We start from the raw sequence: 12,071 nt of genomic DNA, 5'->3' as shown, positions 1-12,071 counted from the left end.
AAAGGCGGCAAACACCTTCCAGCAGCAATTCAAATGTTTAATGCCAAAGTTGTCCCTAAACTATTATATGGCTGCGAAGTATGGACTACAGCAATATCAGGTAACTTGGATCGCCCACTTCACATGTTTCTGAGATCTCTTTCCGGCGTCCCAAGATGTGTTTCAGGTGCAGCCTTACGTCTTGAGTTCGCCCAGCCCTCAATTGTAAAACGAGCATGGAGTCGAGCCATTTCCTACAGCTCCCACCTACTACCATCGGATGCTCGAATTAGAGGTGGTTTCTCCAATCTGATCCTAAGAGATATTCATAATTCTCCTTGGAAAACTACAATTAATCTCAAATTCCACTCTCTTCTCAATTTGAACCGCAAAACTGTTTTTAATTTAGAGTGTATAAGCCCGGCAGCCCTACCTCTAATCAAAAAGAAGCTGCAGCAACTTGACTTCTCTAACACAGCTTCCCATGCAAGAGGGCCGTGTTCAGGCTTAGCCCTAGCTATTCCACCCCCTGAAGGGATCCCTCTATACTGCTTTACAATTCCTTCGGAGGCTAAACGAAGGGCCTTTACCTGTGCCCGTCTCAACTGTTTTCCTACAGCAGTTCTGTCGGGTCGTTACTCCAGAGTTCCCAGCGCAAATAGAACATGCTCCTGCAATGACACGGTTCTGGAGACTATGGAACATGTAATGCTCTTCTGTCCCAACTGGACAGATGAAAGATCTCGGTTCCTAACTCCTCTCGTGAACAAGCTTCATCTCCCAATCCAGCCTTGGATAGTGTCCCTTCTTCTGCAGGATTCTGACCATTGGATTACCGAGATGACAGCTAATTTCCTGCTTAGTGTGATGAAGAGGAAAGCGGCACCAACTCCTTCCTCAATACCACAGATGTAGTCGATACGCCGCACAATCGAACCTGTTTTTTGTATTCTCTGTCACTCAATGTTTTAAATCTCCCGTTACCTTTGTTATCCCCATTTTCTCAAAGTATTCGCCCAGAACGGCATACACTTTTATCTCCCCACCCCCATTTTATGTTGTTATTTCTATGTATATTATGCTATGGCCGCATGGCTAATGCAATAAAATCATTATTATAATGAATACGGTTACCAACCTAGAAGCTGAAGGGAGAAATATTCAGAACCCTGTGGAGATTAGAAAATGCTTCCAGAGGTATTTTAAACAACTTTATACCCAAGGGCCGCAAAAAGAGATTGAGATAGACCAATTTTTAAGAAACAACGGATTACCAAAACTTTCTCAAGAAAATAAGACAATATTGAACTATAAAATAACAGAACAAGAGATTGAAGGTGCCATTCAGAATATGCAATTGGGCAAATCTCCAGGGCCGGATGGGCTTACCTCTAAGTATTATGACTTTGAAAGACCATCTGATTCAACCATTAAAAGAGGTTTGCAATGAGATTAAGGGGGGGAAAGAAGGCACCGGAGTCGTGGAAAGAAGCTTTCATCACATTGATACCTAAATCTGAAACTGAAAAGACACAACTTAAGAACTACCGTCCCATTTCCCTGTTAAATGTGGATTACAAAATTTTTGCAGATATTTTGGTAAATAGATTAAAAAGAGTGTTAAATGAAGTGATTCACAAGGACCAGGCAGGCTTTCTCCCAGGTAGACATTTGTCTGACAATACAAGGAACATTATTGATATTTTGGAACTTTTGCAAATGAACACCAATACAAAAGCAGTATTGATTTTTATTGATGCGGAGAAGGCCTTTGACAACATTTCATGGAAATTTATGAAGGAAAATCTTAAAGGGATGGGAGTGGGATGGGGGTTTGAAAACGGTATAGAAGCAATTTATTCAGAACAAAAGGCAAAACTGATAGTTAATAATGTGGTGACAGAAGTGTTTAAGATTGAGAAAGGAACATGACAGGGCTGCCCTATCTCCCCACTGCTATTTATTTCGGTCCTGGAGGTGCTCCTGAACATGATCAGAGGGGACCGGTTGGTTGAAGGAATCCAGGTCAGAGCTAAACAGTATAAACTTAAAGCTTTTGCAGATGATTTGGTTTTGACATTACAGGAGCCAGAATCTAGTACGAAAAGGGTGTTAGAACTGATTCAAGAATTTGGTCGGGTGGCGGGATTTAAATTAAATAAGCAGAAAACTAAGTGTCAGGGGTTCAGGAGCAGAGGCAAGGGCAAGGGAGGAAACAGAGAGCGAAGGGGAGGAGGCAGAAGAAAAGATGAGTGATGACGACGACCCGAGATCTCCGAGTCTTTCCAGTGAATCAGAAGATTCACAGAAAGGAGCACCAGTGGCCAGGGCAAGGGGGGAGTCTAGGGGGGCACCCCAGGAAGATAGAGCCAGAGGGGACTCAGAGGAGAGCAGTTGGAAATCGGGACCAGCGTCACCGCCAGAGAGCAGGGAAGAGGAAGGGAGCCAGGGGGCAAGCGCTGGCAGCTCACAACAGGAGGGAGGGCATGAGTCAGGAGTGGCCACACCTCCATCGGGGAGCGAGGAAACGGTCAGACGGAAAGTGGAAAGTTGGGCGCGCGCGCCAAGTTCAAATGCACAGGAAAGTGACGCAGTGGGCAGCCCTGAAAGAGAGCCAGGTCCTAAAGCCCGGCGCAAGGAGACAGGAGGGTCCGGGGGGTCAGCGTCAGAAGAATCCCGGAAGGAAGAGACCCCGGGGGGCAGAGGGACCCAGAGGAGAACAGTCAGGCGGAAAAGGTGGAGCAGGGCTAGGATATTAAGTTGGTGCACAAGGGGCGGAGACTCAGACGGAGCTTCGCCGATCTAGCCACTAGACGTAGAGTTGCACGCAGCAGCTTGAGAATGGAAACTGTAACTCAATAAAGACTTTTACTTAATGATCGCTGGCTAGCGTGATCCTCTGTGAGCTAGGATCTGGAAGCAGCTCTGACAGTAAGCTCCGTCAGCAAATTGTGGGCATCTACAGCCTCGAGGAGAGGAGAGAAGCAGGTGCCTACTAGCGAGCTCACGAACGGCAGCTTTGGAAAAAAACTTCACAACTTCAGAAAAAGAAAGGTTTCAGAAGGAGACAGACCTAAATGTGGTGAAAAAGGTGAAATATCTAGGGGTTAATATGACAGCTAAAAATCTGAATCTCTTCAAAGATAACTATGAAAAATGTTGGTCAGAAATTAAAAAGGACCTAGAAATTTGGTCAAAATTGAAGCTTTCCTTGTTGAGTCGAATTGCTGCTATAAAGATGAATGTATTGCCAAAAATGTTGTTTTTGTTTCAGACCTTGCAGATTGTGGACAAGATGGAGTGTTTCAAGAGGTGGCAGAGAGATATCTCCAGGTTTGTCTGGCAGGGCAAAAAGCCCAGAATAAAATTTAAAATATTAACTGATGCTAAAGAAAGAGGGGGGTTTGCCCTGCCAGACATGAAATTGTCCTATGAATGCAGCTTTCTGCTGGTTGAAAGATTGGCTACTTCTGGAGAACACTGACATTTTGGATTTGGAAGGGTTCAACAATGTATTTGGGTGGCATGCATATTTGTGGTACGACAAGGTTAAAGCTCACAAAGCTTTCAAGAACCATATTGTCAGGAAGGCAGTGTTCAATGTCTGGACAAGATTTAAAGATTTATTAGAAAGTAAGACCCCAAGGTGGTTGTCACCAATGGAAGCTAAGGCTCAGAAAAGACTCAATATGGAGGCCAATTGGCCAAAATATTGGGAAACAGTAGAAAAAGATGGAGACACATGGAGATTGCAGAGTTTTGAGAAATTAAAGGATAAAGTGCGAGATTGGTTACATTATGCTCAGATCAGAGAGGCCTTTAATATGGACAAAAAAACAGGCTTCCGGGTGGAAAAATCGAAACTAGAAACTGTTAGAACCAAAAATTAAGGTACTTTCAAAAATATATAACCTGCTGTTAAAATGGAACACTCAGGATGAAACGGTTAAATCAGCTATGATAAAATGGGCGCAAGACATTGGCTACAATATTATGTTTGCTGACTGGGAACGGTTATGGACCACCGGTGTGAAATTCACGGCATGTAATGCCTTGAAAGAAAATATTATGAAAATGATATATAGGTGGTACATGACCCCAGTCAAGCTTGCAAAAATATACCATTTGCCAGACAATAAGTGTTGGAAATGTAAAGAAACCGAAGGAACATTCTTTCACCTTTGGTGGACGTGCCCAAGGGTTAAGGCTTTCTGGGAAATGATCTATAATGAGCTAAAAAAGGTATTCAAATATACCTTCCTTAAGAAACCAGAGGCCTTCCTTTTGGACATTGTCGGCCAAATGGTGCCAAAGAAGGACCAAACTTTTTTTATGTACGCGACAACTGCAGCAAGAATACTCATCGCAAAGTACTGGAAGAATCAAGATTTGCCCACTCTGGAAGAATGGCAGATGCAACTGATAGACTACATGGAGCTGGCAGAAATGACTGGCAGAATCCGAGACCTGGGAGAAGAGATAGTGGAAGAGGACTGGAAGAAATTTAAGATCTATTTGCAAAAGTTTGTAAATTGTATGAATGTTAGAATGATGCAGGATATAAAGATAACGTGGCATTAGTGACAAATTTGAAAGGAGTATGTAAAAATTGGTTTATAAGAACAAAGGTGAAATTCGAACAATATTATGTTAAGCTCAAATAACTGATAAAAAAGGGAAAAATTGGAGACGTAATAGCTGAAATGTATAACATAAAATAAGATTTGAAAGAAGGTGAAGTATTGCTGAATAAGATTTTATAAACATGAACACAGAAAAGGGAGATGCGAGGGAGTCATGAAAGAGGGTTATGGAAATAATATTTAAGAAATTGAATCATTTTCTTTTTTATGTCTTTTTATGTCTTTTTTGCTTGTTTTTTCTGTATGCTTTGTATGTTTTTCTTGTCTTTTGGTGTTTTTCTTTTTTTGGATTGTGAATGGGAAGTTTGTTGTGTTGTTTAAATTGTTTAAAACCCTTAATAAATATTTTATAAAAAAAAGATGGTCTTTTGAAACACTGATATTGGAAACTGCTACATACTACATATAAATACTATGTTTATGAAGATGGATGGTACTTAATTTTGGTGGTGCCCCGCAAGACGAACGCCTCGCAAGACGAAAAACTTGCAAGACGAAAGATTTTTTTCGTTTTCGAGTTGCTTCGCAAGACAAATTTCCCTATGGGCTTGGCTTGCTTTGCAAGACGAAAACATCTTGCAAGTTTGTTTCCTTTTTCGTAAAACCGTTAATACCCAGCGTGCATTGCTGGAAGAGGTGCAGTTGAGACTTGACATCGAGGAGCAACACATTGCACGCGGTGTGGTGGCCTTTTTGAGCTTTCTAAAGTTTGCTGAATTTTTGAAGCTTTTCAAAAACTTCTTTTGCAGCTGTTTGGTAAGTTAAACTTTTAAAACTTTTTTGGGGGTTTTTGGATTTTGGGTTGGGGTGTTTAGAATTCAAGGACTTGGTGTTGGGGAGAGGTTTGCAAGAATCTGGGAGCTTGTGTGGTTTTTTTCTGCATTTTTATGATTTTCTGTGGCCATTGAGCCATGTTTATTTTTTTTTGGAAAAAAGTTCTGTATTTTGAATTTCTGTGTGCTGGGTGGACAGTTCAGGAGGGGTTTGCAAGAATCTGGGAGCTTGTGGGGTATTTTCTGCATTTTTATGATTTTCTGTGACCTTGGGCCATGTTGTTTTTTGAAAAAAAAGTTCTGGGTTTTTAATGTCTGTGTGCTGGGTGGCTGGGGGGACAGTTCAGGAGGGGTTTGCAAGAATCTGGGAGCTTGTGGGGTTTTTTTTGAATTTTTATGGTTTTCTGTGACCATTGGGACGCGTTTTTCCAAAAAAAGTTCTGGGTTTTGAATTTCTGTGTGCTGGGTGGCTGGGGGGACAGTTCAGAAGGGGTTTGCAAGAATCTGGGAGCTTGTGAGGGTTTTTTTTTAAATTTTTATGGTTTTCTGTGACCATTGGGCCATGTTTTTTGAAAAAAAGTTCTGGGTTTTGAATTTCTGGGTGGCTGGGGGGACAGTTCAGAAGGGGTTTCCAAGAATCTGGGAGCTTGTGGTGGTTTTTTTTAAAATGTTTATGGTTTTCTGTGACCATTGGGCCATGTTTTTTTCAAAAAAAGTTCTGTATTTTGAATTTTTGTGTGCTGGGGGGACAGTTCAGGAGGGGTTTGCAAGAATCTGGGAGCTTGTGGGGTATCTTCTGCATTTTTATGATTTTCTGTGACCTTGGGCCATGTTGTTTTTTGAAAAAAAGTTCTGGGTTTTTAATGTCTGTGTGCTGGGTGGCTGGGGGGACAGTTCAGGAGGGGTTTGCAAGAATCTGGGAGCTTGTGGGGTTTTTTTTTGAATTTTTATGGTTTTCTGTGACCATTGGGCCATGTTTTTTTTCAAAAAAAGTTCTGTATTTTGAATTTTTGTGTGCTGGGTGGCTGGGGGGACAGTTCAGGAGGGGTTTGCAAGAATCTGGGAGCTTGTGGGGTATTTTCTGCATTTATGATTTTCTGTGACCTTGGGCCATGTTGTTTTTTGAAAAAAAGTTCTGGGTTTTTAATGTCTGGGTGGCTGGGGGGACAGTTCAGGAGGGGTTTGCAAGAATCTGGGAGCTTGTGAGGGGTTTTTTTTGAATTTTTATGGTTTTCTGTGACCATTGGGCCATATTTTTTGAAAAAAAGTTCTGGGTTTTGATTTTCTGTGTGCTGGGTGGCTGGGGGACAGTTCAGGAGGGGTTTGCAAGAATCTGGGAGCTTTTGGGGTATTTTCTGCATTTTTATAATTTTCTGTGACCTTGGGCCATGTTGTTTTTTGAAAAAAAGTTCTGGGTTTTTAATGTCTGGGTGGCTGGGGGGACAGTTCAGGAGGGGTTTCCAAGAATCTGGGAGCTTGTGGGGTTGTTGTTTTTTTTGAATTTTTATGGTTTTCTGTGACCATTGGGCCATGTTTTTTTTCAAAAAAAGTTCTGTATTTTGAATTTTTGTGTGCTGGGTGGCTGGGGGGACAGTTCAGGAGGGGTTTGCAAGAATCTGGGAGCTTGTGGGGTATTTTCTGCATTTATGATTTTCTGTGACCTTGGGCCATGTTGTTTTTTGAAAAAAAGTTCTGGGTTTTTAATGTCTGGGTGGCTGGGGGGACAGTTCAGGAGGGGTTTCCAAGAATCTGGGAGCTTGTGGGGTTTTGTTTTTTTTTGAATTTTTATGGTTTTCTGTGACCATTGGGCCATGTTTTTTTTCAAAAAAAGTTCTGTATTTTGAATTTTTGTGTGCTGGGTGGCTGGGGGGACAGTTCAGGAGGGGTTTGCAAGAATCTGGGAGCTTGTGGGGGGTTTTTTTTGAATTTTTATGGTTTTCTGTGACCATTGGGCCATGATTTTTGAAAAAAAATTCTGGGTTTTGATTTTCTGTGTGCTGGGTGGCTGGGGGGACAGTTCAGGAGGGGTTTGCAAGAATCTGGGAGCTTGTGAGGGGTTTTTTTTGAATTTTTATGGTTTTCTGTGACCATTGGGCCATGTTTTTTGAAAAAAAGTTCTGGGTTTTGAATTTCTGTGTGCTGGGTGGCTGGGGGACAGTTCAGAAGGGGTTTGCAAGAATCTGGGAGCTTGTGGGATATCTTCTGCATTTTTATGATTTTCTGTGACCTTGGGCCATGTTGTTTTTTGAAAAAAAGTTCTGGGTTTTCAATGTCTGTGCTGGGTGGCTGGGGGGACAGTTCAGGAGGGGTTTGCAAGAATCTGGGAGCTTGTGGGGTATTTTCTGCATTTTTATGATTTTCTGTGACCATTGGGACATGTTTTTTGAAAATAAGTTCTGGGTTTTGAATTTCCGTGTGCTGGGTGGCTGGGGGGACAGTTCAGAAGGGGTTTGCAAGAATCTGGGACCTTGTGAGGGTTTTTTTTTTGAATTTTTATGGTTTTCTATGACCATTGGGCCATGTTTTTTTTCAAAAAAAGTTCTGTATTTTGAATTTTTGTGTGCTGGGTGGCTGGGGGGACAGTTCAGGAGGGGTTTGCAAGAATCTGGGAGCTTGTGGGGTATTTTCTGCATTTTTATGATTTTCTGTGACCTTGGGCCATGTTGTTTTTTGAAAAAAAGTTCTGGGTTTTTAATGTCTGTGTGCTGGGTGGCTGGGGGGACAGTTCAGGAGGGGTTTGCAAGAATCTGGGAGCTTGTGGGGTTTTTTTTTGAATTTTTATGGTTTTCTGTGACCATTGGGACACGTTTTTTGAAAAAAAGTTCTGGGTTTTGATTTTTTGTGTGCTGGGTGGCTGGGGGGACAGTTCAGAAGGGGTTTCCAAGAATCTGGGAGCTTGTGGTGGGTTTTTTTTTGAATTTTTATTGTTTTCTGTGACCATTGGGCCATGTTGTTTTTTTTCCAAAAAAGTTCTGGGTTTTGAATTTCTGTGTGCTGGGTGGCTGGGGGGACAGTTCAAGAGGGGTTTGCAAGAATCTGGGAGCTTGTGGCGTTTGTTTGTTTTTTGGAATATGTATCTTTTTTTCTCTTTTTTTCTATTTTTTGTTTGTCTTTATTATTGGTAATCTCTTCTTTTTTATTATGTTTATCTACTGAAAATAATAAATATTATCTGGGGGGTGGGGAAAGAGATAATGTTAAAGACCTTATGAATTCTGACTCTCTGACCATTTTTAGCAATACATAAGGAAGCGGGTGATTGTTGCGCGAATGACCAGAGGAGGAGCACACAAAATAATGATAGCCCACATTTTTTAATACACACAAACCGAACCCCTAACCCTAACCCTGATCCTAACTGCTAACCCCAACCCCAACCCAACCCTCTATGTTCGCTTTTGTTTTATTTCCTGATCAGATCAGGAAATAAAGCTGCTCAGGGCTGGTGAGCCACTTCTCATGGCATGAGGGCCAGATCTGGGCCACAAATTGGCCACCCCTGATGTAAACAACAAACTAGCACATTACAATGCAAGAGGAAGTGGTACTTACAGAAGATCTCTCAAGGCTGTTTTAAAGATGATCCGGAGCAATGGCCAGCCACCATTCATTTTAAGATGAACTTTGTTTCATTAATTTTTTCTTTTACAGCTATGGATTGTAGGAAAGTTGTACCCAGCACAATGTCCAAAAAGCACTACATTTGTAGTGTTGTAGTTGTTACACTACATAAGAGACCCATAAATTGTATTCTTTATTGAGAAAGAACATTTCTTTGCAATAATTTTCACCATCGAAAACTTTTGATTGCATCATGCCCTAACGCTGAAAATGTAGGTTTCCTAAACCTAGTTTTTCCACCCGAAAAACTACATTTATACATTTTTTTAAGGCATTTATAAAATCTTTTGAGTGCTGGTGTCTTTTCCCCTGAAATCTTCATCATGTTATTGAAGCACATCGGAGCAGAGGCAGATGGGTCTTTGCAGCGGGACGGCTGGAAGGAGACGACCCAACTGGGGCTACCCAGCTGGCCTTGCGACCCTCTGCATGCCGACAACTGCAACTAACTTAAAGGAATGCTATTTCTCTTCTTTCTGAAGCACTTTCCAAAGATGGTGGGTGAGTATATATTGGGAAGGGACCCCAAGGGTCATCTAGTCCAACCTGCTACGAGGCAGGAATTTGCAGGTGTCCCTTACGGGGATCAACCTCACAACCTTTGTGTCCACAGCACAGCTAGATGCTGCACTCTTAAATGGCACTTTGAAGGCTAAAGGCTTAAATGGCACTTTGAAGGCCAAAGGAATCGGGGAGACGTTCCTCGATTCCCCTCTTAGAGAGTGATTTAACCCATCTTAGCATCCCTCAAAGCACCCTGGGAACTGTAGTTTCCTACGGGAGGAGAATATTCAGCACAGCCTTTCCAATCGAACGCTGGGAGTTGTAGCTCTGAGAGGGTCTCCTTGGGAAACTGAACAAACTACAGTTCCCACAATGTCCCCCAAAGCACCCTGGAAATGATTGCTTGCTCTGGGCATTGAGGGTTGCGATTCCCTTGACAGAACTACAGTTCCCAAGCCCATTTCTCTTCTTAGAGAACTCTGGGAACTGTAGCTCATGGGGGGAACAGGGGTCTCCTAAGGGCACTTAGTGCCCAGAATGCTGGGAACTGTAGCTTGCTCAGGGCGCCTGATTCTTTCTCCTTCCAGGCTACCGGAATGGGTTGGCACCACCGGGCGCCGCCTTGGCCGTCAACTTTGAAGGCACCACCTGCGGCTGGGAGGACATCAGCACGTCTGGGTACCGGTGGCACCCAGGGCAGGGCGGAGGCTGGGTGTGCGCCACCGACTCCCCCCCCCCCTTCGACCACACGCTGGGCACCAACCAGGGTAAACGTGCTTCATTTGAAGGGAGGGGAAGTATTGCTTAGCAGTGAGAGCACCCCTTTGACCTGGTGCCCCCGACCGACTCCACTCCCCCACCCTGAGCGACGCGGCCTCAGCATGTGAGCTCTGCGCCTGGTACAGCGTGGCCGAGACAGGTAAGCTTGGGGCGCTGGTGGTCGGAAACCCAACAGGCGCAGAGCCACCCGCTCGGCCTTTTCCCCGGTGTGGTGGGGGAAATGCCGCCTGGCCCGCTTCTCCTAATTCCATATCAATATTATATAACGTGTTTCTAAACTGTAGGACGTATCGTATCAGATAATTCTTATTTATTGATTTCCAGACTACTGACGCGCCTGGTAGGGAAAAGAAAGACCATCCTGACCATTCTTATCATTTACTGATGCCCTGCTTCCCATCCCCCATTGGAGAGTGATAAAAACGAGAGAGGCTGAGACCAGATGACAATTCGCAATCCTCACCGGGGTCAGACTAGATGACCCCCGGACCCCTCAACCCTCCGCCCTTCTCATTGGAGCTGAGCCAATGTCTGTAGAGTCTCCCTGTATTTCATTAAGCCTTAGGTCGGTCTCCTTCTGAGAGAAAAGTGTTGTTGTTCCAAGGAATCCTTGGAAGTATTATGACTATGAGAATATGGTGTTCCTTCTAAGAAAAATGCTATTAAAGGTAGAAGCTTCCATAGCCAGCAATTATCTGAGTCCAGTTTTAAATGCCCTCCCTCGTTTCAGTCGCTTTGTTTTTTCCCCTTCTTACTTCTGTGCCAGGTAAATTTGCTCCCGCGTAAGCTTCCTTTAACAAGGAAACTCCAACCCCAACCCAACCCTCTATGTGCGCTTTTGTTTGATTATTTCCAGATCAGATCAGGAAATAAAGCTGCTCAGGGCTGGTGAGCCACTTCTCATGGCATGAGGGCCAGATCTGGGCCACAAATTGGCCACCCCTGATTGATGTAAACAACAAACTAGCACATTACAATGCAAGAGGAAGTGGTACTTACAGAAGATCTCTCAAGGCTGTTTTAAAGATGATCCGGAGCAATGGCCAGCCACCTATGCCAATGTAAATGCCCAGAGCAACTGCAATACTCCATGACCAGGCCAAGCCCAAAAAAATGCACCAGGCCAAGAGAACCAAGCGAGGCAGTGCAAACGCCAATCATACGCATTCTAGAGAAAGAGATAGGCTTCAGTGTTAACCACTAAGTTCATTTGTTTTGCATCAACGTTTTATTAAGTATGCAGTTGAGCAGTGTCAGAAACTCAAACTATATAAGCCAATTTTCATAGTTTTAGATGCCCCAAACTGAAAAACAAATGTGCATTTTTGAAAAACAACAACCCCGTGATAACCAATATTATTTTAGATTTTAAGATGAACTTTGTTTCATTAATTTTTTCTTTTACAGCTATGGATTGTAGGAAAGTTGTACCCAGCACAATGTCCAAAAAGCACTACATTTGTAGTGTTGTTGTTGTTACACTACATAAGAGACCCATAAATTGTATTCTTTATTGAGAAAGAACATTTCTTTGCAATAATTTTCACCATCGAAACCTTTTGATTGCATCATGCCCTAACGCTGAAAATGTAGGTTTCCTAAACCTAGTTTTTCCACCCGAAAAACTACATTTATACATTTAATTTTTAGGCATTTATAAAATCTTTTGAGTGCTGGTGTCTTTTCCCCTGAAATCTTCATCATGTTATTGAAGCACATCGGAGCAGAGGCAGATGGGTCTTCGCAGCGGGACGGCTGGAAGGAGACGACC

Source organism: Podarcis liolepis, assembly GCF_965112155.1.
Source record: "Podarcis liolepis genome assembly, chromosome: 18".
NCBI lineage: Eukaryota > Metazoa > Chordata > Lepidosauria > Squamata > Lacertidae > Podarcis > Podarcis liolepis.
This window is presented reverse-complemented; position numbering follows the sequence as displayed.